This window comes from Schistocerca nitens, chromosome 7, assembly GCF_023898315.1.
Source record: "Schistocerca nitens isolate TAMUIC-IGC-003100 chromosome 7, iqSchNite1.1, whole genome shotgun sequence".
NCBI lineage: Eukaryota > Metazoa > Arthropoda > Insecta > Orthoptera > Acrididae > Schistocerca > Schistocerca nitens.
The window spans coordinates 177,814,941-177,842,066 of NC_064620.1; positions in this window are offsets into that span (position 1 = coordinate 177,814,941).

The following is a 27,126-nucleotide window of genomic DNA, read 5'->3' on the forward strand; positions in this document are numbered from 1 at the left end:
CGAGGCAGGATTCGAACCTGCGACCGTAGCAGTCGCGCGGTTCCGGACTGCGCGCCTAGAACCGCTAGACCACTGCGGCCGGCCCTTTGATATTGTTGTTCCTTATAATCCGGAGCAGGAAATTTTTGCGTTAAAGAAGCATTAGTCCAATAGCAAGGCTGATGCTGAAATATACGGCCGCCTAATAAACAAAATAAATGCAAGCGGAAAATCATAGCAGAGATGCGACTGGATTGAAGACTCCGGATCAAAGGAAACTCAGTGTGTCGTCTGACGCATAAAATCTGTAACCTGGTGACTCTGTTCGCAGATGGCGGAGACGTATAAAGGGAGAAAACGTAGTTGGAAACCTGTTGCAAAAATTCAGAAGGGCGTGCAATGATCAATGTCTAGTGCGAAAATTGGCAGTTGACCCTCAGGATAAACAAATGTAAGATAAATGTAGATGAAAAGGATGGCCATCGAAGATTAGAATTAACTGCAACCTTCGAGTATCTAGGAATTTCTACATAGTATTTGAGTAGGATGACCATATAAATCGAGAACTGAGGAAATCAGATGCCATATTCAGATTTGTTGGAGGAATCCAAAGTTGGTCGGTTGTAATGTCCTTCATCGAGCAATGATCGATGTAGTTCGTCGGTCTGAGTTCATTACAAAGTTGGATTTTCGGAAGAGACAGAAGATTGAAAGGATTGCCACGTGATACCTCAGGGGTTTGTTTAGTTTGCGCAAGATTGTCTTACAGATGTTCAACTGCTATGGGTAACGCTACAAGGGAAGCTATTTAAATCACTCAGATCCTTAGCCACTAAATTCCAGGGGACTACGTCTTTACATTTATTTCTAAAAATGTGCTCCAGATAGTTGCTATGTATTTCTTGAACAAATCTGAGAAGCACAAATGAATGAAAGCAAATGAACAACACAATTTTAGAATTAGAAATTGATCAACTTAACTTGATTTAGCAAACCGTTGAGTTTCACCCAAATCCGGTGGTTCTCTTTCAACATAGATTAAATAAAGCGCAGTATGAACAACAACACAGAGATAAACATTTCAGTTAACAAGGATTCCATAATAATAAACCCAACATGAATAAACATTCAGTTATCAGGTCGGAGGAGGCAATGAGCCACCATAAGAAAACCACTGTGAAATAAATGGGCAACAATAGAAGATACACACATCAAATTTAGAAAACAACACCCAGCTGGCTTCAACAGTAATTAGTAAAATTAACGCAGAGTACCAAAGCCAGCACAAATAATACTGATAAATTCCGAACCTGGCCCATACATGCTAGACAACAGTACCTATAACATAGACATACAGGAACCATTAGCAGCGTACATAGCTGGATTTTAATCTGAGGTCAGTGAGGCTAGTTCCATAAAAGAATTTGTAAATGAAATTTGGAAGAGAATGCCCACGTGGCTAAAACTGAGACCTGAAAATTGAACATGCATTTACGCTGGCTACATAATATATTACAGAAGCAGCTCGTATAATATTCATGAATTGCCAGAAGCGCTCAAAGCCAATAGACAGACATAACACTGAGATAAAAAACAATTTATCAATGTAAGTTAGTGCGACCAGAAAATACCTATCAAATAACACCACTATTATCTCCAGCCTAAAACACAGAGTATAAAGAACCCTGCAGCACACATGATAGCTCAGAATAGAAGCTCATACAGTCTAGACATTAAAGTGCTCACCAAACAGATCAACGTGCTACACTTATTTCACTTTGCCCATTATTATTATTATTCTCCAGTCACCAACATAGATAAAACACAGTTTATGTAATTGTGACAGATCAACACGGTTTATATAATCTTTGACCAAAATCTGGCACTTCCAGTGCATTTTCCATTGCCTGTGAAGGTCATTTTCTGTGCAGGTGGCTGGACACAGTCGACACTGAAGCGTGTGTTGAACAGTCTGTTCTTCCCCACAGTCACACTGGGTTTTCTTTTCTTCAGTGTATCCCTATTTGGCCAGGTTAACCAGTGATATGCCCACTCTTGACCTCAGCCTATTCAACGACTTCCAGATTGGCCGATTCACATTGCATGGGGGCTTAATTAAATAAAATGCAAATAATTTTAATTTTAGTAGCTGTCTGTCCGGTTACGCAGTCTCGTAATATTAGTACGCAATCTGACTGCATAGAATAACAACATAGAATGAAAGGAAATTTCCGTTAACACAATTAATTAATTAAGTCCCCAGCAACTATAAAAGCTAAGAAACACAAAGCTACGAAACAACAAAGCACAAGTGTAACTGTTCTGTGTGTGGAAGTGTGATTCAACGTACACATCTGGCACGGTTCTTCCTCAATAAGACAAGATATTTTAAACACCATTTACACTGAAGTAATTAAAAAAAAACTAGAAATACTATAATTGCACATAGAAACCAGAATTACACTCTAATACATGAACACAAGCCAGATGCTCTGTTGACTGAACCTGTGACCAAGAGGCATTGTTAGTTAGGAAATTTGAAATTAAAAAAAATTTTGTTACCTTCATATATATTGACGAAAAATACACTCTGATCATTGCAACATCCCCATTCGAACAACATCTGCTGTCTAGCCCATCAGAACAACTGCACACGACATGACCTCAACTAGTACTGCTATCGACATACTCTCAACAAGCACTGCCCACGGCAACCTTAGAACAACTACTGCCCACGGCAACTTCTGAACTACCACTTCCAGTGGAGGCGGCTGAATAATACTCTTTGGCGCAATCTCTGGCGCTGTGACTCAGTGTAGCCACATTTCATATGCCCCTCCTCCACGGCTAGAATTTGATGGTATTTTTCCCAGCATTGGTGGTGAAAATACCACCAAATTCGTCCAAAAAAAAAATACAGACAAAAATAAAAGATAATATTAACAAGTAAATATCACATAACTAAATAAATTTTGGCTTTGCACTGACCCTTCAATAACCTAATATATAAAATACAGTAAGGAATACAAATGCTTTCATACACGTGATTTTACATAATAGTTTACACAAGTTTCATTCAATGAATGGCACCAGCAATGACGAATAGGTGTAGGTAAGAGTCTCATAACATTTCATAAACAGTAAATACACAAAAAATCAGTTTATACAAATATTCACATAAAATCTTTCCAATAGTTCAATAAATAGGTAACACTCCTCAGAGTAGTTGACAGTTCCAACAGTAGCACCCAGAAATGTTGAACAGGTGCAGACACCAACAAGTGACATTATTTCAGTAGAAGCAGTTCCATCAGTGGCACCCAGTAATGTTGACAGGTGCAAACAGCAACAAGTGACATTATTTCAGTAGAAGCAGTTCCATCAGTGGCACCCAGTAATGTTGACAGGTGCAGACAGCAACAAGTGACATCATTTCAGTAGAAGCAGTTCCATCAGTGGCACCCAGCAATGTTGAACAAGTGCAGGTAACAGTCCATGATATTCACTATCACTAATTAGACAGTTTATCAGAGTTCATCAGCAGAAATTAAACATTTCCAAGTGGCACCCATCAATGTTGAACAAGTGCAGGTAACAGTCCAAATATTCACTATCACTAATTAGACAGTTCATCAAAGTTCATCAGCAGTAATTAAACATTTCCAAGTGGCACCCACCAATGTTAATACGTGTAAGCACGAACAACAGTTTGAATGCACACACAATTGCTTTTACAAAATTATTATCAAAGTTCTTACACTAAACATACAAATTATAATAAACACACAAATGATATCAGATAATTGTCATATTAACTATTACAAATACACAAATATCAGTAAACCTATAATATTTATGGGTGTCAGTGCAAGCCACAACAAACAAGTAAAATAATATTTAGGAGATAAGTCGGTACCAATTATTTGGGATCAGGAAAGGAAAACACAAAACGCACTAACTCATCCTTCATCCACATTAAGTACTACTGTGTAATTGAATAGTGTCAACTGTGTAAATGTAATTCTGTCCAAGATTTGATGTTCAACATGTGTATCAAGTAGGAGTGGCAGCAATGTATAACAGTCAATAATAGTTAGTCAACGTCATAGTCATAATGTCAAGACCAATGTTTGCCAAGCCAAATCAAAATGTACGGTTGCTGAACAACTGTCAGTGTGCCAAGATATGCAAATATTTCCTCTCTCCAAAAAAAAGTATATACTGCTTATTGATTTAACAAAGTGTGTGTGTGTGTGTGTGTAGACAATCTTCCTTCCACTTGAGTGTTCTAGTCTGCCATCTTCATCCTCCTTGTTCCATATAAACCAACAAAAAAAACATGCTCCTCACTTACTTTTCCTCTTGTCCACCAAAACTCCAATAATCATCAGCATCACATAATCTTAATACTTCAATAATACCTCTTACATCGATACATATAAACCTTATCATACCTCTTATCCACCAAAACTCCAATAATCATCAACTTCACACAATCTCAATACCTCAATAATACCTCTTCAATACGTCGATACATATAAACCTTACCGCCAATATCATTTCACTTCCATAACAACTCTTTCCTCTAGTCAGTCACCTCAAACAAGTACAGATAAAATCCTAGTGCAAACTTCAATTTATCATCCCATGCAATCCGAAGACACAATGTCCACACACAATCTCTGTGTAATCCATCTGACCCAAATCTTCTACTCATTATGAATTATAAAATACATTTTGGTTACCTTGTCCATCATTAAATAAAAGAAATGCATACATGACCTCTAACAGCCTTTAGTTTGAATAACTCTCAGTAAGTAAGTACGAGTACGGAGTGTGAATGATCGTAATAATTCACAGTGTGTACACCACTTTAAGAATCATGGCAAAACAGAAGCAAACATGTGGAGTATTTCTTGTGTCAAGTGTCACTTGCTATTTCAATTGCTTACGAAGAATGCAGTGTAATAACTTTCAATGGTCTAAACCTAGTGTTGGTATGTCATGTCGTTACCTTCCTTCCTATTAGCATAAATTTATACAGCTTCCATAAAACCTCCAGCTCATGTGACTTCAATGAAGTTTCTGTACCAATGTCGTTCGTAGGATTATAGCAGTTCATTTTCTTATCTTAAAATATAAGGCACTGAGCGTAAGCAAAACATGCAATAGCGAGTAAATATACCAGAAGAGAACAGAGTGTCAACAAGTGGATGCGGCACAATCCCTACAACGAGGCTCTGCCAAGCGAACAATCTATAATTAATACCATAATGTGACCTAAACTCCATGTTCGTACACAGTATAGCAGCATTTCTATATACCAAATTAAAGAGTAGTTATGACAACAAAACAAAAATGTGTAAATATGCAATCCATACGCAAAATAGCAAATATATATCTTACATAATAAACAGGTCATTAGCATCATATCAGCATAAGCAAATAAATGTTCATATGTAATCTTAATAAGTAGACATGAAGGCGCAAGCAGACAAATCATAAAGTATAACCTACATACATAACCATATCAGCACAATTAATCAGGTGACAATTATAATTTAAATAAATAAGCACAGCAGGCACATAATAAAAAAATATGACATCAGTGAAAAAGCACAGCAGCCAAGCGGTGCACAATATACATAAGTAACAACCCTGTTCAGTAATCAATCATTGTCAATATCAGTTAACACGAAGTATGAATCACGTAATCGCGAGCAGCAAATTACGTCTAAAGTACGTACCTAAGTGGAAATATGTTACCTGAAAAATAAACTCAATGAATAGTTACATTTTTAGTTTATTACTTTCTTTTTCGAAATTACATACTTCCTGAAAATTTCTCGATAGCAAGTCCTCTTAACGTCGGACACACACAGAATTTACCTGAAGTTCTTAAATATTTTATACGACTGTATGCTGAAAAAAACTGAACGTTAATAACATAATTTATCAAGTCACTCTAGCTTTATATTGAATTTATTCGGAGAAATTAGACTGTGTATTTGTTTACGGCTGTCAGTGCATTCGCACTGAGCGCTCGATCAGCTGTAGGTACGCGTGACGTAGGAAGTAATTGTTTGCGGTCAACGACTGCCTTGTGCGGCGCGCAGACTTGACTGTTGCTTTGAGTATGTGCCGCCGCCAGAACACGACGCGGTATCCTTGTATTCTCTGCGTGTTTACATATAACTGTTAGTTTCTCAAAAGTATGTCATTCCACAAAAATTTTAACGTTCGATATATGATGTATTCCCTTAGAGGGCCACGATTTAAGAGTTTCTACTTCGACAGTGTTATCACGAATAATTTTGCGAACTCTATATGGACCGTTATAAAGCAGCAAAAATTTGTGACACAAGCCTTTTCCTTTGTGAGACAAACGGCGAGACTTAATTAACACCCTTTGAGCAACTGACAAGGTTTTTAAACGACCAGGACGTTTAGCTGATTTCTCTCTTGTAGCAGCCGCAGATGCAATATTTCGTAGAGCCAGGTTGACAACTTCAGAATGCCGCAGTTTCCGTGAAGGTGGAAAAGGAACGATTTCAGAAATGCGATTTGTCGGTGCTTTATTTTTTAATATCAATATCGGCGGTAAAGAAGTTGAATCATTAGGGAGTTCAGTCAGAATGTTTTGAAAAATATGAAGATACTGATCCCACGTTCTGTGATTCTGATGACAAAAAAGTCGACACAATTTATTGATTTCCTTCATCCATCTCTCTGAAGCGTTAGATTGAGGGTGAAAAAGTGAAATGAAAATTGGTTTAATCTTACGACGCCGTAGAGTATGAACCCAAATTTTACAGCGAAGCTGTGATCCATTATCTGATATAACCTTATCAACATGACCCACTTCTTTAAGAAAATGGTTGATGAAAGCGTTAGATACTGAACGAGCTGTTGCTTTGCGTAAATGTGTAAAACACACATATTTTGATGTCAAATCCACTGCTACCAAAATGTATGCAAAACCATTAGTAGAACGAACCACTGGACCGAACAAATCAACTGCAGCCATCTCCTTTAATTTCGCTGGAATGAGAGGAAACAACGGTGCTCTGTGAGAAATAGTTGGCGGCTTAGCCTTTTGACATAATTTGCATTTGGCAAGAACTGATCGAATACGTTTTTCCATATTACTGAAGTAGCAATTTTCTCGTAATTTATGAAAGCATTTTCTGGGACCAAAGTGTGTGCATAAATGAAATGTGTATACCAAATCAATTTATTAACCCACTCATCAGGAATGCAAACTAACCAAACAGAGTTGTCGACCGACTTTCGTTTAAAAAGAATATAATTGCGAACTAAATAATACTGTCTAATCGCTACGCTTTCCTTTCTCTTCCACTTCTCCTTAATGTCCTTCCAGATTGGATCCTTGTTTTGCTCCTTAGCGATGCCCTGGAGCGAAGACGAAATAAAATTTTGAAACACAACACCTTGAATATATATCAAACAATAATTGTTTTCTTTGCTTTCCTCCTCAGCACCTTGTTTCAAACCCATAGGTGCACGTGATAAAGCATCAGCAATAATATTTGAAGAACCTTGTATGTAAACAATACTAAAATCAAATTCTTGTAGATACAGCGCCCCTCGTGACAATCTTCCATGTGTTAATTTTGTTGACATAAGTAATTCCAGAGCTCGATGATCGGTGTAAACCTTAGTATGTCTGCCATACAAAAAGATGCGAAATTTTGTGAAAGCCCATACAACAGCCAAAGCTTCAAGTTCCGTAATCGAATAATTCTTTTCTGATTTAGAGAGAACACGACTTCCAAATGCAATAGTTTTCTGTACTACAACGCCGTTTTCTTCTATCTCTTGGAAATAAATGTGCACCTACGCCTTTGTATGATGAGTCCGTCACCAAACAAAAATCTTTAGATAAATCCGGATGTGAAAGAAGTGGAACAGCAACTAAAGCATCACGAAGTTGTTCAAATTCCGATTGAGCTTCCTCATCCCAACACCAATTAGAATTCTTTCCATATATTTCACATAAACGAGGTGTGGCCAAATTGTCCAATCTAACAAAGCGTCTAAGAAAATTACAGACACCAAGGAAACTACGAACATCACGTTTTGTAGTAGGAACAGCATAATTACGAATAGCGTCTAGTTTCTCTGGATCAGGAAGAATACCTTCTGTGGAAATAATATGACCAAGAAATTTCACCTGAGAACGATCAAATTCAGATTTTTCCAAGTTCACTGTAATGCCAACTCTTGCAAAAATACGTAATAATGAATCCAAAATTTTGTTATGCTCGCTCCAAGAACGTTTAGCAATAAGAATATCGTCAACATATGAAGTAATATTGGCACGAAGATAAACAGGTAAAATTTCGTTTAAACCACGAATGAATGCTGCTGAAGATACCGTAAGTCCAAACGGTAATTTTCGAAATTGATAACAGTTACGAAAGGCTAAAAAGGCAGTGTATTTTCTAGAATCAGGGTGGAGTTTTATTAACCAAAAACTTGCGCGCCTATCAATCGTGGATATAACTTTAATTCCATCGAAATGTTGAAGAAGTTCATCTAAATTTTGTGGACGGTCAGTTTCAGGAATGATGATATTATTTATCTGTCTGGAATCCAGAACCAAACGAATTGACCCATCCCTTTTAAGAACTACATGTAATGGGCTGGTATAGGGACTGACTGCTGGCTCAATAATGCCTTGATCTAACATGCATTGAAGTTCACTCTTAATCCTGTCTCTATAAGCCAAAGGAATAGCGTACGTTTTTCCTCGAAATGGTGTGTGTTCTTTTACTTTAAACAAATATTGTAAGCCTTGTATAGTTCCTGTGTGATGACTAAATACTGTAGCATGTGAAGTCAAAATTTGGTGCATTTCTTCTCTTGCAACGTCATCTGGCACTTCAGCTTTGTTAACCTTTTCATTAATTAATTCTTCGCTAATAATTATATCATCCATCCCGTCTCTGTATCTATTGTCGTTGTCATGAATGAACACATTGTCGTCATAATACTCAGCGAAAACATCAGAAATAAGAAACCTTAAACATTTTGTGTCTGATTCAGATTTCATTAAACACTCGAAAAATTTCAAACATCTCGGCGTTCCGGCAACAGTCAAGTTCACACTTCCTGCCTTAAAGTTTAAAATTGCCTTATGTGTGTTACGAAACTCCATACCTAATATAATTTGTGTACTGAGTAATGGAACAATAATAAAATTAGCAGAAAATTCATATCCTTACAAATGAAATTTAAGTTGGTCTGTTGTTTGACTTCAACACTTTTTCCAGAAATAGCTCCTCGAATTATAGTTTTAGAAACAGGTAACACAGGGCAAGCAATAGTTCTTACACATATACGAAAAACTGATTCACTAATAACATTCAATGGGCTCCCAGAATCTAAAACCGCAGTGAACTTATTCTTACCCACACATACTTCAATAACAGGATGTAAAAATGCGTCTACATTATTTTCCTTTTCGTCTAGCAAAATGTCTCTCATGTCTTCCAGGCGTACGTAGTGTAAAGTCGTAGTGTCATTACTTTCTGAACCGTCTATATTGCTGCCAGAAGCCGAAGCTACAAGTCATTGTCGCTTGTTTGCGTCACGCCTTTGATTATTCGCATCATTTCGCGGATCAATTTCAACGATTTGCACTTGTCTCTCTGAATTTCTGTCACGTGGAGGATGCCAATTATGTCCCTCCTGTCTGTTACATGTAAATTCTTGGTTGTGTCTGTTATTAAAATTTCTGTTTTCCTGTCTATCTGTATGACTACTACTTGTGTAATTTCGACTGTCACTTCTGAAATTATTGTTATATCTACTACCCTGGTTATTTCTGTAGGAAGAATTCCTATTATTGTATGAATAATTTCGGTCTTGATGATACCGATTACCGTTTCCGTATGGTTGGTCATTCCGGTAGGTGTTTCCGTTATTACAATTGTCTGTAAATTCTGTTAGAACGTGTGTTACTGTCATAAGGCTGGTATCTCTTGTCCTGTCTGTTCCGTCTGCCATTTTCAATATTACCGCTATAACGTCCGTTCCGATCACTATCCCTTTTCTCTTAAATATTGTGATTACTGTTACTGAAAAAATTACAAGAAGTCCCGTCGTCGTTGTCATACTCAAGTTCTTGTAGCAAAGTCTTAAAAGTCTCAATGTCGTCTTTACATCATCCGACTAAAGCAATTTGTCTTATCGATTGTGGCAGCTTAGTTAAGCAAATGCGAATTAATTCAGTCGGGCTATAAGGGTTGGAAAGTAATTGATTCTTTCGAATCATGTCTTCAAAGTATTCTGCCGGCGTGCGGAACTCAGACTGTTTAAAATTACGCTGCATAATAAGACTATGTTTGACGCTGTCTTCCGTGTTTTCGGACCAATATGCCGATAAAAATGCATGATAAAAATCATTTAAATTATTACCATCTATAATAAGTGCGCGCATCCGCGTCGCCGGTTCGTTTTCTAAATATCCACACACAAATTCCAGTTTTTGACTTAGTGGTGGAAGTGCGTACATAAATTGATCTAACCATGAACATGCATGTATATCATTCTTAGAATTGCGAAAGATCTTAAATTTCCGAACAGTTAAAAAGTGTTTATAGTCAAAGTTTTCGCCTAGTGGCGAAAAAGACCTACCGCGTCTGCCCCAGTCCCAATGTCGATTATTGTCAAGTTCGCGCGCCTGGCGCTCTCTTGTTGCTTCTCGTAAATGAAATAAATTATTTTCTTCAAAGCCCTCTGCTGTCTGTGATTCTAAATTTCTTCTACTGTCCTTTCCTACGATTTCGCTTTCAATTTGTTTGACTTGCTTTCGTAACGCCTCAAATTCCCTTTTAACGCGTTCATTAAATTTTCCCTGATTTTCAACATGTTTATTTATGTTCTGGTACTCTTCGGTTTCTGCAAATGGCAATGGAGCTGTACCATCTGAATCTCTGTCCCCATTTAAACTAAGACTTGTCAATTTATCTGAAATCTCCTCAACTCTTTCCGATAAGTCACCTATTTGTTCTTTCTGTTTATTTACGTCTTCTGTAAGGGTAGCGACTCTGTTTTCAGTATTAACACATTTAGTAGTTAACTGTTCATACTGTTGTGTTAGGTTAATTATTCTGTCATTTGGTACGGATTCCTCGATTCTTTCAAATATTTCTTCCTTATCGTGTGCACGTTGTAAATTTAACTCTGAAAATTTTTTTACTATCACGCGATCTCTTTCTTCCTGTTCTCTATCCTGTTCCTTTTGTCTTATTTCTATTGAAATTAATCTATTATTGTGAGCATTCAAAATCGGTTGTACTTCTCTAATTTCTTTCTTTAATTCATCTTTCATCTTTTTGAAACATGTCCCTATTCGTGAGTCTAACCGTGTTTCCATTGTTCCCATATCAGTTTCTAAACGTGTTGCCAATGTTCCCATATCTGTTTCTAACCGTGTTGCCAATGTTCCCATATCTGTTTTAATTGTTCCTATTTGTGATTCCACTGTTTTTAATTCAGATCCCAAATTTAATATTGCACTCATCAACTGCATTAACTGGTTCGAAATTCTTTTCGCCCCTAACATTTCCCGCAAAACCAGCTTCTTTCGTCATAGCTGTAAAGCTATCTGTGTTCGATACTATTCCAGAATCTTCTGTCGTTAATCTCGTATTCTGAAAATTATTTGATTGTGAAAAGTTTTGAACTGGTTCCGGACTATTTTCCCTGCTTATTAAATTATTTTCTACTTCATTATTCATCATACTGTTCTCCTGTGTTGGCGAGTTCGCCATGTTAACAATTTCGTCATTCAGACTATCCATCATACATACAAAACTCGTCACTATACGAAAATTACACACAATATGACACTTTATCACCAACAATACTATTCACACGAAATGCTTCCCGACAAACACGATTAACGAACAATTGAAATCATAATTGCACAAAATTGTCAAACCCGTATACAAGACATCAAAAATTAAATTCTGCAAAAATACCATAGAAGAAAGGCAAGACAACTACAAATGTTCATTACCAAATCTATACATGCAATATAGACTACAATTACTAAACTACAAATTACTAGGAAGTGCAAAATGGCTAAGCAGGGATGGCTAGAGGACAAATGTAAGGATGTAGAGGCTTGTCTCACTAGGGGTAAGATAGATACTGCCTACAGGAAAATTAGAGAGACCTTTGGAGAGAAGAGAACCACTTGTATGAATATCAAGAGCTCAGATGGCAACCCAGTTCTAAGCAAAGAAGGGAAGGCAGAAAGGTGGAAGGAGTATATAGAGGGTTTGTACAAGGGCGATGTACTTGAGGACAGTATTATGGAAATGGAAGAGGATGTAGATGAAGATGAAATGGGAGATAAGATACTGCGTGAAGAGTTTGACAGAGCACTGAAAGACCTGAGTCGAAACAAGGCCCCGGGAGTAGACAACATTCCATTAGAACTACTGATGGCCTTGGGAGAGCCAGTCATGATAAAACTCTACCATCTGGTGAGCAAGATGTATGAGACAGGCGAAATACCCACAGACTTCAAGAAGAATATAATAATTCCAATACCAAAGAAAGCAGGTGTTGACAGATGTGAAAATTACCGAACTATCAGTTTAATAAGTCACAGCTGCAAAATACTAACGCGAATTCTTTACAGACGAATGGAAAAACTGGTAGAAGCGGACCTCGGGGAAGATCACTTTGGATTCCGTAGAAATGTTGGAACACGTGAGGCAATACTAACCTTACGACTTATCTTAGAAGAAAGATTAAGAAAAGGCAAACCTACGTTTCTAGCATTTGTAGACTTAGAGAAAGCTTTTGAAAACGTTAACTGGAATACTCTCTTTCAAATTCTGAAGGTGGCAGGGGTAAAATACAGGGAGCGAAAGGCTATTTACAATTTGTACAGAAACCAGATGGCAGTTATAAGAGTCGAGGGGCATGAAAGGGAAGCAGTGGTTGGGAAAGGAGTGAGACAGGGTTGTAGCCTCTCCCCGATGTTATTCAATCTGTATATTGAGCAAGCAGTAAAGGAAACAAAAGAGAAATTCGGAGTAGGTATTAAAATTCATGGAAAAGAAGTAAAAACTTTGAGGTTCGCCGATGACATTGTAATTCTGTCAGAGACAGCAAAGGGCTTGGAAGAGCAGTTGAACGGAATGGACAGTGTCTTGAAAGGAGGATATAAGATGAACATCAACAAAAGCAAAACGAGGATAATGGAATGTAGTCAGATTAAATCGGGAGATGCTGAGGGGATTAGATTAGGAAATGAGACACTTAAAGTAGTAAAGGAGTTTTGCTATTTAGGGAGTAAAATAACTGATGATGGTCGAAGTAGAGAGGATATAAAATGTAGACTGGCAATGGCAAGGAAATCGTTTCTGAAGAAGAGAAATTTGTTAACATCGAGTATAGATTTAAGTGTCAGGAAGTCGTTTCTGAAAGTATTTGTATGGAGTGTAGCCATGTATGGAAGTGAAACATGGACGATAACCAGTTTGGACAAGAAGAGAATAGAAGCTTTCGAAATGTGGTGCTACAGAAGAATGCTGAAGATAAGGTGGGTAGATCACGTAACTAATGAGGAGGTATTGAATAGGATTGGGGAGAAGAGAAGTTTGTGGCACAACTTGACTAGAAGAAGGGATCGGTTGGTAGGACATGTTTTGAGGCATCAAGGGATCACAAATTTAGCATTGGAGGGCAGCATGGAGGGTAAAAATCGTAGAGGGAGACCAAGAGATCAATACACTAAGCAGATTCAGAAGGATGTAGGTTGCAGTAGGTACTGGGAGATGAAGAAGCTTGCACAGGATAGAGTAGCATGGAGAGCTGCATCAAACCAGTCTCAGGACTGAAGACCACAACAACAACAACAACAAATTACTACAACAATACTACTGTCTGCTATTTTTACTATCAAAAGAATTCAAAGGGACGATCCGAAGCAGTGGTCGCCATGTGCATGGGGGGCTTAATTAAATATAATGCTAATAATTTTAATTTTAGTAGCTGTCTGTCCGGTTACGCAGTCTCGTAACCGGTTGGCCCTGACTAGTATTAGTACGCAATCTGACTGCATAGAATAACAATAAAGAATGAAAGGAAATTTGCGTTAACACAATTGATTAATTAAGTCCCCAGCAACTATAAAAGCTAAGAAACAAAAAGCTACGAACAACAAAGCACAAGGGTAACTGTTCTGTGTGTGGAAGTGTGATTCAACGTACACATCTGGCACGGTTCTTCCTCAATAAGACAAGATATTTTAAACACCATTTACACTGAAATAATTAAAAAAAACTAGAAATACTATAATTGCACATAGAAACCAGAATTACTCTCTAATACATGAACACAAGCCAGATGCTTTGTTGACTGAACCTGTGACCGAGAGGCATTGTTAGTTAGGAAATTTGAAATAAAAAAATTTTTGTTACCTTCATATATATTGACGAAAAATACACTCTGATCATTACAACATCCCCATTGGAACAACATCTGCTGTCTAGCCCATCAGAACAACTGCACACGACATGGCCTCAACTAGTACTGCTATCGACATACTCTCAACAAGCACTGCCCACGGCAACCTTAGAACAACTACTGCCCACGGCAACTTCTGAACTACCACTTCCAATGGAGGCGGCTGAATACTACTCTTTGGCGCAATCTCTGGCGCTGTGACTCAGTGTAGCCACCTTTCAACATCACGATCAGGGGGTAAAGATTCTGAAAATCTTTTCCAACCAGGAGGGTTGGATGTCTCAGCCCTCCAGAGTTGCAGCGTGGCTTCTTCATCAGTGGATGTTAGTTTCTCCGATGTTCCGAGGAAACTTTTCCGTTGTGGGCAGAGCTGTTGCCCATGCATGGGATGCGTTTTTTCCTGCTCCAGTTTCGTTCTTTCCCTGTTTGCTGCTATTTATCTTCGAACAGGAGATGGTGCAATTCCTGCAACGTGGTAGAGCCATTCGACTGGAGTTGACTTCAAGCAGCCTGTTATAATTCTGTATGTGTCGTTTAGAGCAATATACGCCTGTTTGGCACGTGTTTACTTACACTAAACAGAGCAGGCATACTCTGCAGCGGAGTAGCATAATGGCCTTGCGGAAGTTCGGATGGTTTCAGTATGACTGCCCCACTGTGATCAGGCCAGTTTTCTCAGTAGGTTGCTGCTGGTGAAGACGTTTGCTTTGAAATTCATTCAATGTTTTTTGAACCATAAAGATCTGACGAGTGTTATTCCTAGGTGTTTTGGAGTGTCACCGTGTTCTAGTTTAACCCCTGACCATTCTACCTTTAACTCGCGGGTGGTTTCCCTATTTCTCAGATGGAAAGCACACATTTGTGCCTTTGATGGGTTTGATTTAAGCTAGTTTATTTTGAAGTATTTTGACACATCTTCAAGAGTACTCCTTGGGGTGATTTCTCTTGAATCGAAATTTGTGCTTCGGGTTGCCAGAGTGAGATCATCGGCATACAAAAACTCCTGCAGTGAGGGACTATACAGGGTGAGTCACCTAACGTCACCGCTGGATATATTTCGTAAACCACATCAAATACTGACGAACCGATTCCACAGACCGAACGTGAGGAGAGGGTCTAGTGTAATTGGTTAATACAAACCATAAAAAAATGCACGGAAGTCTGTTTTTTAACACAAACCTACGTTTTTTTAAATGGAACTACGTTAGTTTTGTTAGCACATCCGAACAATAAAACAAATACGTAATCAGTGCCGTTTGTTGCATTGTAAAATGTTAATTACATCCGGAGATATTGTAACCTAAAGTTGACGCTTGAAACCGCCGACGTTCAGTTGCGTTTTGTAACAAACACGGGCCACGGTCGGCGAGCAGCTGCAACATACATCGCGTTTATACAGAATGATCTGCCAACGTTGCTCGAAAATGTCCCACTGGAAACGCGTCGACGTATGTGGTATCAGCATGATGGTGCACCTGCACATTCCGCAATTAACACTAGGCTGACCCTTGACAGGATGTTCGACGGGCGTTTCATATGACGTGGAGGACGCATAAATTGGCCAGCCCGTTCTCCTGATGTTACACCTCTGGACTTCTTTCTGTGGGGTACGTTAAAGGAGAATGTGTAACGTGATGTGCCTACAACCCAAGAGGATATGAAACAACGTATTGTGGCTGCCTGCGGCGACATTACACCAGATGTACTGCGGCGTGTAGGACATTCATTACGCCAGAGATTGCAGTTGTGTGCAGCAAATGATGGCCACCACATTGAACATCTATTGCCCTGACATGTCGAGACACACTCTATTCCAGTCCGTAATTGAAAACTGAAACCACGTGTGTACATGTACCTCACCCCTCATGGTAATGTACATGTGCGTCAGTGAAAAAGACCAAAAAAAGGTGTTAGCATGTGGACGTAATGTACTGTTCCAGTGTCTTCTGTACCTAAGGTCCATCACCGTTCCCTTTGGATCCCTACGTAATTCGGTGCTCTCCGATACACACGATCGAACAGCGGAGGAGTGGTACTCAAGCGTCAACTTTAGGTTACAATATCTCCGGATGTAATTAACATTTTACAATGCAACAAACGGCACTGATTACGTATTTGTTTATATGTTGAGATGTGCTAACAAAACTAACGGGGTTCCATTTAAAAAAAAACGTAGGTTTGTGTTAAAAAACATACTTCCGTGCATTTTTGTATGGTTTGTATTAACCAATTACACTAGCCCCTCTCCTCACGTTCGGTCTGTGGAATCGATTCGTCAGTATTTGATGTGGTTTACGAAATATATCCAGCGGTAATGTTAGGTGAGACTCACCCTATATATTGAACAGAAATGGAGCCAACACACTACCCTGGGGAAGGCCATTTTTTTGTAGCCTCCATCGGCTATGCTGTCTTTGGAGGTCAACAAAGAATCTTCGGCTCTGCAGAAGACTAGCGATGAGCCTGGTGAGGCTGAAATACTTGGTTAGGTTGCAGACCTAGTTTAATAGTTAACTGGTGGTTGATGGTGTCGTACGGTGCTGTCAAGTCCGCAAATACCATTCTTCTCAACTTACGAGCTTCAAAGCTATCCTCTGTGGACAATGTGAGACTGAGTACTTGTACTGTGCAGCTTTTACCAAGGCGGAATACAGCTTGCAGAGGTATAAGCAAGGTGTCAATGACGTGTGAGAGACGGTTCAAAATTATTCTCTCTAGCAGTTTGTAAAGGGGACGCAGTAGTGCGATTGGTCTAAAATTCTTTAGACTGTTTTCTTCTTTACTACGATTCAGTATAGCATTTACTCAGCTCTTCCTCCATATCTTTCGAAATTGACATTCATTGAAGATTTGGAGCATCCATTGCTTAGTGGCTAATCCCAAGTGCTTGATTTGCTCAGTTCAAAAATGGCTCTGAGCAGTATGGGACTCAACTGCTGAGGTCATTAGTCCCCTAGAACTTAGAACTAGTTAAACCTAACTAACCTAAGGACATCACAAACATCCATGCCCGAGGCAGGATTCGAACCTGCGACCGTAGCGGTCTTGCGGTTCCAGACTGCAGCGCCTTTAACCGCACGGCCACTTCGGCCGGCTTGCTCAGTTCGTACATCGTCCAAGCCAGCTGACTTTTGTATTTCTTCCATCGTGAATGGGAGTTGTTATTTTCCTCTTGCTCAGTTTTTCGCAGTTTTGGGTTTTTGGATTTATTGCTGGACTTCCCATTTAGCAGTAGTTGGTGTGCTGTTCAGTTGGCGGCGATATTTTGGCGTGTAGTGGTCTTAGTTGAATCATCGCACAGACTGCGCAGAAGTCTCAAAGCCTGTGGACTGTCTCTTTTCAGAACCAGGCTTATATTGTTTCAATCCATTTTCCCCTTTTTGACTCTCTCATAGAGGAAATGAGTTTCTTTCCTGTTCTATAGTTGTTAAAATAAACGGGTTTTCGCTAAATAAGTTGCTGTATTCTTTAAATAAGGCTGCCTGGTCTGATGTGAGTCCAGGGGTGTAAGATGTTCGACAGCCACGAGGGAAGGGACAGGTACTCGTATTTTGGAACATCTCTTTACAGCCGTGGTGTAGATGTCGCACTGTTCTGGTGTTGGTTCTTTAGAAGACACTTTGGGATCCAGTAAATCTACAAATCTCCATCACTCAGTCTTTCTAAATCTAAACCTTCTCCCAATTTTTTTTTAGGTCTGTCAGCGGCAAATATTTGGCAGATTGTTGGTCTGTATTGTGAATTTGGTATTGGAGAACAGACAGACTTTATTACACTCTTGGCTAATGCTGTTGATGGTGAATATGAGGTCGGGATTGTACCTTCGCCTCCACCTGCCGCTTTTAAATGATGCAGGTAGCTTTGCCTCGTGGATTAGGGCAAGGCGATTCATTTCTGCCCACTGAAGTACTGCTGCCCCATTTTCATTTTCATTATCATAGCTCAAAACGTTGCTGTGGCTGTTGAAATCGACAATCACAATGTACATGTGTTTATTTTGGTATTTTGTTGGTTTATTAACTGTGAATTCTTCACCATATGGTTTGTGGAGGGACGAAATTGTGCAATTAGCTGTCTCTGTAGTAAGGATTACGATGTTATTTTCCTCTGTGTGTGCTGTGGATAGAATTTGGGCGACTTGGTGATCGAAGATAGCGCTTCCGTATTTATCAAGTGGTCTTTTGATGATAAGGCGCATTCCGTTTATTTTGGGTTTATGCTTGTCACAGCTCCTGTGTGTTTCCTGTATGCACAGTACTGGACATTGGTGTTGTCTGCAAACTTCTTGTGGCAGTCCTCCTTTGGCTGATGTTATTCCTTCTATGTAGATTGAGATAATGCTTCAGTGTGGCCCAAAAATGGCTTGTATAGGGATCTTTCTGGTGTGAAAGGATGAGCCGTCATTTATTGACGTGCAGGCTGCTTTTCTCAGTCGCAGTCCTCGGGGAGACTCCTTTCCTGTAGATACAAAATGGCAGACGAAATACCAAGGCCGTCTTCAACCAAATCCGAGCGACGTATTTCTCAGGCACGTAAACGGATGGAATAGCAACATAAACTCTTGCTCAACGTGATATGCAATTTCGGCAGTTGCTTGTAGCGTCTGTGTACCATATAAGTGGCGGCAGCTGTCGCTTGATGGCTATCCGCCAATTATCGATGGATGGTCAACGAATGAGAGCGAGTTTATCCGGACGGCCTTTAAGTCGGCGGGACGGAGAGCGCGCATGCCCACTAGCGGGACGCGAGGGAGGTGGTTGCGTAGCTACAGGCAGAGAGGTTTCATCGCCATTTCGATTTGATATCGAAAGAGCGGACGAGTCCCTTGCTTTAATATTCTGGAAATAAATAGAAAAACAGTACTGTGAACTACAGATTCCTTATGGGCGTATAAATTACACGAATTCTCCCGTGAACATTCTGATAATGACATCTCGGGCGGGGAATTCCAACAACGCTACCTTCCCATTACCCATAGTTGACAAGCAAAGATGAACTTTATTATTCCGTCGGCTTGATAACCTCTGACACACTATCGCTCAGTCAAAAGTTGTTCTAGTAACGTGTCGATTCTCCTCGTAGGCGTTTCTCCAAATGGTTCAAATGGCTCTGAGCACTATGGGACTCAACTGCTGTGGTCATAAGTCCCCTAGAACTTAGAACTACTTAAACCTAACTAACCTAAGAACAGCACACAACACCCAGCCATCACGAGGCAGAGAAAATCCCTGACCCCGCCGGGAATCGAACCCGGGAACCCGGGCGTGGGAAGCGAGAACGCTACCGCACGACCACGAGATGCGGGCATTTCTCCACAGACCTGTTTTCTCGGCTGCTCGAACCGTGGCAAGACGCCTGAGACCGCGCGGCTACCCGGCGCGGCGAACTGTCTATGGTACCATAGCCAAATTTTGTATGTGCTTTTAACGGAATATGTGGATGATGTCTGCGAAATTTATTGGAAATTTGGAAATTTGTGGTGAGATCCTATGGGACCAAACTACTAAGGTCATCGGTCGCTATTCTTACACACTACTTAATCTAATTTAAACTAACTTACGCTAAGGAAAAAACACACACACACACCCATGCCCGAGGGAGGAATCGAACCTCCGACGGGGGGAGCCGCGCGAACCGTCACAGGCTGCCTAAGACCGTGCGAAATTGATTGCGAATACAGTTAGTAGCGCAGAAGTATTAAATTTATCGTCACGCATTTCGTTATTGATGACGTCATATTTCCTGAAATTTGATGTGTGGTTCTTACACCACCGTGATTCTTTTCAGACAGTAAATAATATGTGTATCAAGTTTGGCTGAATCGGTCCAGTGGTTTAAGAGATGTGGAACATACATAAACATACAAAAATATAAGTTCATATATACATACATTTTTATAATACAGTATGTATGGATTTCGTTATGACATAACGAGCCAGCTTGGTTGGGCTCGGGCCTGGTTTAAGGTCGCACGAGACTGTAGCACTGATGAACTGCAGGATCTCTTTTTCAACAACAGTCTAAATATACTTTGGTTTGTTAATTTAGCAGCAGTTACGTACTTCGGTCATTTATTCACCAAAACTGACCAAATGACATAGGGGTTCGTACTGTGAGTTCATTAAAAGGATCACCACAAGTTTCTACTGCTGCTCGAACAGCCAACAAGCAGGACTGGCAGGTGCCCGTCGTTGCAGGCGCTGGCATGCACTGTTTCTGAATTAATTATAAATTACTATAGCTCACGTTAAAAATGAAATATGTGATATTGTGAGCTTCCTATTTTTACACCTGCGGGTTGACAACTGTAGTGACACTTTCCATAGGACTGTTACGTAGCGAGGCACTGGTTGGAGAAGCCTGGCCTACGTTGTGCTTAACGGTGTAAGCTGACAACACGAATTCACGCGCTTTGTGGATAAACCACGTCTGGCTAGAAGACTGTCTCTAGTTGTGTGCGCTCTCGTCTTTTTCAAGTCTCAATTCTTACATTTTCGCTCTTCAAAATGTTCAAATGTGTGTGAATTCCTAAGGGATCAAACTGCTGGGGTCATCGATCCCTAGTCTTACTCACTACTTAAACTAACTTATGCTAAGAACAACAGACACCACAGCCATGCCCGAGGGAGGACTCGAACCTCCGGCGGGAGAGGCCGCGCAATCCGTGACATGGCGCCCCAGACCGCGCGGCTACTCCGCGCGGCTTTCGCTCTTCCTTTACTGTTTCACGCAGTACTTTTTGGAGTTGCCCCAAGTGTTGACAGTGCGGTTACCTCAGTGTTTCACATCGGCATAGCGGCCAGCGTTCCCCGTTACGGCACGGTTGGGCCCTGAAGGAACGGCGGCAGACACAATCGACGGGGTTTCCTCGGAGCGGCGCTCTACTGTCAGGGAAAGAAGAACGTGGGATCGCCGTCGCGGTGCAGTACCTTTATTTCGGCTGCTCTTGTTTGGCCGTCATTGCAGCGCTGATGATCGGTGCCGTTACGGCCGCCTCACGGACTGCGGTGATGACGAGCAGTGAAACTGTGGTAATTGCGGCGCACCGCAGCACGGGCCCGGCACGACATCCCGGGGGATCTGCGTGCAGCCTTCTGACGTGTCCGCCCGATTTAGCCACGTCGCTCCGAAGCCCCTACTGCAGCGCCCATTGTCTGCATTTTCTGCAGACCGAGTACACGAAAGCTGCGAGTCGTGATCCAGTCATACTGCTCTACGATTCCCGTAATAGCGCCAGGGGACGCTCTTGTTACTTATACTTGCCCATCTCCCCTCCATATACTAATGGGATCGTGAGGAAATGTTCCCACAGCGATCAAGTTTTGTTCACACGCCAGCCGATTGCCTGGCGTTATATGATTAGATATTAATCTTAATTTCTTTCAACAGAAAAAAATTCTTCGTACGTATTTCTATAAAACTGGGATCGATTCTAAAAATTTACAGAAGGCTCTGCCAAATCCTGCATGTTCCATTCGAATAAATTTGGACATCAGTGTCATTAGGATTGCAAAAATCGGACTAGCGATTCCAAAAGAAAGAATTCGACACTAATATCGGTTGTAAAACTCAATGCGTCGCTCTTAACGTAAGAAAATCGACAGATGCAAACCTAATTTCTGGAGTACCCCAAGGAGATGTGATAGGACCGTTACTGTTTACAATATGTAGGCTGTAAATAATCTTGTAAAATGCGTCGGATGCTCTTTAAGACTGTTCGCAGATGATGCGGTTGTCTGTAAGAACGTATCCAACGCCATAAGACACTGCAGATTTGCAGAATGAGCTGCAGAGGATTAATGAATTTTGCAGGCTCTGGCGGTTGACCCTGAACGTAAATAAATGTAACATATTGCGCATACGCAGGATGTTATCCGCTACTGTACAACCACCACACTATGATGTCAAATTGCTGGAAACTGTACCTATGGTAAAATATCTAGGAGTAACTATCCAGAGCGGCCCATTTCCGTGAAACAGTTCCTGAACGCCTACTTAATATACATATTTCTTAATTTGTGTTGCGGTCGCCATAAAATGCTGCAGTCCGGTGTCGGCCTGCCTTCATCTGCTGTGGACCACTTTGCAAAAATAACTGGAAACAGCTGGCACCTCTCATCGACCATGTCGACCATTTCGTTAGAAGAATGATTTAGCCTCCTATAACCTCAAAACAAGATCTCTCAGAAATTCACTTAATAACATGAATTTTGCTCTGCGACGCACCTCAGTATTTTCTTGATCAGTACGTGGTTCCTACTCTGTCCACGGCACATCGGATTCAGAAACCGCCATCAGTGCCCCATGCCAGAACACCGTATCTACGTCTCGTATTAGGTATCTCCATTTTTCATTTTCCACTTGCGTGTTTTGAAACTAGGGCGCTGCTTAGTGAGAAGGTGGCCACGAGGAGCTCCCATTTTTGGGAGGTCGCACGTGAGTACATAGTTTCTAGAGTCAAATATATTTCCGCTATTTATAGACGAGTTTTAACATCAAGCTATGTAAACTATAAATTATTTTTATGTGAAACCTACTTGAGAGGACACTATGAAGCACAAAGATTTCGCGTCCTTTTGACAAACCGCTGCTGGTGCGATAGCTTGTAATACCATTTTTTTAATTCTAATTGCTTCAAGTGTACTTCGAATTTAACACTTTATTAATAAATTTATCAGTATAGGTCATCTGGGTAAGATCTACTGCATTTTTCCAAACTACTTGTAATCGTAAAGTGTACTGCAATAACCGACGCCACTGCTTAGTTACACAGTCATCACCGCGTGTGTGTAACTGGAAAACATTAGCCACTGTTCTTAGTTATAACCACCTTATTTGTTTCCCGTACGTAAGTTTTTTTTAAAAAGTATAAAATAATAAATAAAATTATAAAACAAGCAAACTGTGAAATAAAAATTTATTTTGTACAAGGCGCTATGGACTGATGTGACGTACACTGAAGCCAGATGTGTAATGACTGTAAACAGGGACTCGGTGCGAACTCAGTCTTTGACATGAATAGTCTAGTTGGGACTGTGTGTGTGTGTGTGTGTGTGTGTGTGTGTGTGTGTTTACAGGGTGTTTCAGAAGTGACATCAGTATTCAGTGATATGACAGAGATGATCATTCGAAACAAAAAAGTCAAGTAAACATAGCCGGCCGTAGTGGACGTGCGGTTCTAGGCGCTACAGTCTGGAACCGCGAGTCCGCTATGGTCGCAGGTTCGAATCCTGCCTCGGGCATAGGTGTGTGTGATGTCCTTAGGTTAGTTAGGTTTAAGTAGTTCTAAGTTCTAGGGGACTGATGACCTCAGTAGTTAAGTCCCTTAGTGCTCAGAGCCATTTGAACCAAGTACACATGGGCTCTAAAACGCATACATTCAGAGCTATGAACAGTTCTTGATCTTCGATGCTGTGAAACAAATCTCTGTTACAGAAGCTCTTTGCTTTCCATATTATGGGAAGCGGTCGTAATGACCAAAACAAGAAAAAATATACAGTAAACATGTGCTCTAAAATGCATACCTTAAGAGCTATGAGCACTCGTTCATCTTCGCTACCTTGAAACACAACTTTTGTAATGAAAGCACTTGTTCATCTTTGCTACTTTGAAACACGACTTGTCTAATTAACAACTGATCATCACTATTAATGTATGCATTTTAGAGCACATGTTTACTGGACTTTCTTTTTTGGGTCTATACTACCACTTCCCAAAATATGGAAAGCAAAGAGCATGCAGTAGAAGAGATTTGCTTCACAGTATCGAAGATCAAGAATTGCTCATAGCTCTTAAGGTATGCATTTTAGAGTCCAAGTTTACTTGACTTTTTTGTTTCGAATGATCAGTCCTGTCATATCCCTGAATATTGACCATAACTTCTGAAACACCCTGTAGAAGTGGCAAGTGGTTGTAATGTTTTAACTTGCATCATAGGTATGTTTTTTTTATTATTGACTCTCATGTAAACCTTATACAACTGTACATATAGTAAGGCATGCATGTTACCTCGTGGTAATTGTTCTTATTGTATGTCTTAGCACTGAAGATGGCTACACAGTGACTGAAATAAGGATGTGCAGTAAACATTATTTGTGACCTATCGCTGTACTCTTTGTCACTTGTATTATATTATGTGTAACGCCATGTTTTCCAGTATGGCTGCCTGCATTTCCTCAAAATGAAAAAAAAAATGCCTTATAACGTAAGCACAGGAGCAGTCTCCCAGCACGGATGGTGATCAAATGCCTTTTTGTGTGTCATAACAGTTGCACAGAGCTAGTGGCAAAGAGTCTTAAGGTTAACGGTTGAATGTAAATTACAGCCTATTTAGTACAGAATATGGGAAAAGATGACCAAAACCACGCCAGGAGTCTTGAAGAGCAGAAGAAATAGGACTAGCTACTTGCCAAACGTCAAAACTGGGAAAGAAACATTAGACCTAATGGAGGAAATACAGGTATCAGAAGCAGAGTGAGTCAAACTAAAACGCTTTCAGATTCTGATACATGCGTGAGCACCAGAAGCAATAGGTCTGACCCACTTGGTTTGAAGGTCTTGAGATTGGAAAAAACAGGCTGATGAAATCATAGCCCCTGTTGTTGTTCTACAGATTAAGTGGAAAGTGAAAGATAAAATACGAAATGAAGGCGTGCTAGAAATATCAAGTGAAATCTGAATCTATGTAACACTGTAACATAATTAAGAGGATGTTAATGGGATATCTTCTAAGACATTCACATATAGTTATCTTGGAACTGGAAAAAACGATAATGGGGGAAGCAGTAAGTACAGAGACAGATTATAGCAGGCAAAGTAGACAATAATAGTTGATAGCGCAAAAATGTAAATGCAGAAATTTTAGTATTAGACAAGGTAAGGTGAAATGTGGGACAGCACTAAACAGATAGAAGGGGTGATGAAGAAAAACGTGGTGTATTGGAGTTTATATACACAGAGATAACTCTAGTGTCATTTGAACGAACAAGTCGAGTGTGCTTGACAAACGAACACTTATTCCCTCGACGATCTGTGACACAAACGTATAAAAAATTATATCTTGAAATAAGACCAGTGAAATACCTACGTAAACATCTTTGTCCGCACTAATTGCTTGGATGTTCAGGAAATGTAATGTTGCATGTAGTCATTAAAGGGCGCTGTTTAACGACTGCAAGCTGACAGATTGGCGAGGAGTTCTGAAATTACTTGTCATCTAAGTTTGCGGGGGCATCATATGTGCCACCGTCGCTTCGTTCTCAGAATTTCTCATTCTTAACTTACGAGGCGTATCAAGAGATACATACCCAAGGTGATTTTGCGGGGATACTAAAGCATTCTTAAGGAAATAAGGAATTGTGAGACAGTATTAACACAAAAATTAATCATCAGTAAAACGCAAATACCAGAAACTACAGTTACTAATTTTTTGTGCTAAGCAGCACTGAAATAGGTGTGTAGAAAAATGATTACTGATTTGCCAGTTCGGTAAGGACTCCTGCGACCCACAGGTAATGGAAAGAGAAGAATGCATGTATAAAAGCTGAACTGTACTTCTTGGAAACCATCTGTGACCTGTGCTGTCTTCTAGTGTTAGGCTTCAACACCCGACTTTGGTGTTAATGTTCTCCTTTAAGAGTAATTAACAAACTGCGATTAATTCTTGACATTTCAATCAGCACCATAAACCGACATCATGTCTTCCGAGGCGGCCGCAGCAGCAAGGAATACGTCGGATTTGCAAGAGGGGAGGAAGGACTAGGGCCACTAGTCGTCCGAGGAACAATCGAGGCACTTAGCTTAACTTATTCAGAGCAATTACGGAAAGACTAATTTTGGTTCTCTATACCGTCCGGCGCGCTGAGTATAAATGGAATTGGAGGTAATTGACTTGCAAACACCGCGTAAGCCTGACAGCGATTATAACCGGTGGGGAGATCTCACTCCTGTTGACTGATTTCGGGCATTATTCTGCAGTACTGACACGAGTATCTGCATTGTTCGTGTGTAAGCGTTTCCAAGAGGTAATTGTCGCAATTTCGCTTTGTTTGGACAAACTATTTTGTACTTCACTTTTATGCTACTTGCTTCGACAAGATAATAGTCTAGTAGAAAGAGAGAGACAGGGGTAATTCTCGGGCCACTAATTGCCCTGAAATAATTTTTATACTGTTGGAGATATTTTGAAAATAATTTTCAAGGAATTTTTATACCGCGGTCATTGAAAACGGGCTGGGTGTTACTGTCTCATATAAACTTATTTATGTCTAGCACCGACGCTTAATACGCTGCATTGTGTACCAGTTATCTAATGACCTCGATGTCGACGGGGCGTTAAATTCTAATCTTCCTTCCTTCCTTGTATATCAGGTCCCCTACCTCCGTATATACAGACTGAATAGAAGAGGTAAGAACAGGCTACAAGAGGTCGTTCCTGGCAAGAGAAGGAACTAGGAAGTTAGCGTCAGCTGTCCGTGACAGGTATTTTCTCACTTTGCATTTTGTTGAGTAGTTGATCTGGACTGAACATATTGAAGTTCGTACAAGCCGAATAAAAACGCCGAAAGACATCTAGGATTTACTGAGAACGTTACTCTTGCAGGCAATATTAACCGGCTCATGAAGTTTTGCAGC